The following is a 1,978-nucleotide window of genomic DNA, read 5'->3' as shown; positions in this document are numbered from 1 at the left end:
GTAAGTATCGTCCCGAATTATTTTGTGCATAATAACGATCATTGTTTTGATCGCCAATATTTTGTCTCCTAAAGTTGTTTATTCTCTGATTATTTTGATTTTGGTTACTATTAAAATTTCTTGCCTTCTGATCAAATTGGTTTGAATTTCTATTTCTTGTTAAAAATATAGGATTTAAATTTCCATCGTCTAGCCCTATGAAACTGTATATAATTCCTGCTAACTGAGTCAATGAAATCGAGTTTCTTATTGCATAAGCACAAGTCCCCGATGTGATTTGCTTAATGCGTTGAATAAGCATACCTGAAAAAATTTCCTTCATTGTCTCCCCGTTTTCATCCAGAGCTCCAAATTCGGTTATAGCATCAATTATTTCATTGATTCTCCTACTTAACTCACTAATGCTACCTACTCGTAATGTGTTTATTTCTTTCGTTATAGTCATCTGATCTTTTCTTGGCTTAAAATGTTGTTTAACTTTTATTTTGCAATCTTCCCAACTAGCTGGTGGGGCATGATGCAAATAATTTTTTGCTTTCCCGATTATTTTTAAGTCATACACTACTCTATAAACTTCCTGTTCCTGGTTTAAATAATCCCTCAGAATCCTGTCTATAGCCTCAATGAATGCTGGCAATTGGCCGGCATTACCCTCAAAAGAATTTACATTTAATTCTAACAATTGTGTAATTGCTACTACACAGTTTTCTAAATTCCTATTATTTTGAGCCATTTTATTTAAATTGTTTTCTTAAAATATCAATATTTAATTTATTCTTACAATACTTTTCTGCACTTTGCTAAAGCTGCTGCTGCTGTCTCCGCTATTGCTGCTGTTGATATTGTTGTTGTTGTTTTTTTTTTTTTCGTTAAAGCTGCTGCTGCTGTCTCCGCTGTTGCTGTAGTTGTAGTTGTTTTTGTATTAAAGGTAATCCAAATGCAGTAATCCAATGAGATATCTTAGAGCTCACTTTTAGGGTTTTCAACAGTTTTCTTTATTTTTTCTCAAAATAATTTTTGTTTTGCACTTTTCACGAATTCTTTCACGTTTTGAATTTTGTTTTTGCTTTTGCTATAATTTTCCAACTCAAATGTATTATTTTGTTCTGCTTTGGGATTTATATGATTAGCTGTATCTTTGCCACTTTTCTTTTAACAACAGTACTTTTGTTTAAAAATAATTTATTTAGCTTTTCTTTGCTAGCTGAGCGGAGCTGAGAGAGAATATGGAACCGTTCCGTTCGACTGCGCCAGTTATAGATTAAAAAACGTTGTTTGCTGTTCGGTAGTGAACATCAGTCTGACTCTGCCATCAGATCAGCAACTCGAGTCTGCCCGAATGTGTGGGTGTACCGCACATTCCAACAGATTCAAAATATGCAGACTCTGCTGTTTTGGTCACGTACTGGCTGATCATGCGATGTTGTGCACAACTGCATGCCGTCAGACGTAACCTGAGATGTAACTCGCGTGAGATGGGATGGCGCCAGGCAATTCAGGCAGTGGCCGTGTGCCTGGGCGATCTGCTGGCGTTGCAAGGGTGTCATCCCCTTGAAGATTCCACAGTGTGGCAACCGATGTCGTCGGCGACATAGCGCGCATTGCAGCGGCGCTGTTGCGGAGCCATGGATTGCGGGTCACTGCGCGGAGCCGTTGGAACTTCTCGGGGGGGCGCCGCAGCGATGGTTGTTCGCGGGGCTGCTACTGGGGTAGCTTTAGGGCGCGGAATAGTGACGGCCGAACGTACAGTGGGCGTTGGTATAGGGAGCATCTCGGCATCCATATTGATCTGCTAAGATATATCTTGTTAATTATTATATATTTGTATATACTCATATGGGCGTTGGTGCCACGTGATGTGGCACGAATGAGTCGTCATGTGGATCGACCCGTTTTTGTTTTGGTTTTGGTGGGTATTAATTTATAGTGGGTGAGTTTATTATTATATTTTTTTGTTAATTTCTTTGTTTTTTAGTTG

Source organism: Bactrocera neohumeralis, unplaced genomic scaffold (genome assembly GCF_024586455.1).
Source record: "Bactrocera neohumeralis isolate Rockhampton unplaced genomic scaffold, APGP_CSIRO_Bneo_wtdbg2-racon-allhic-juicebox.fasta_v2 cluster11, whole genome shotgun sequence".
NCBI classification, from domain to species: domain Eukaryota; kingdom Metazoa; phylum Arthropoda; class Insecta; order Diptera; family Tephritidae; genus Bactrocera; species Bactrocera neohumeralis.
The sequence above is the reverse complement of the archived record's forward strand: the minus strand, read 5'-3'. Positions refer to the sequence as shown.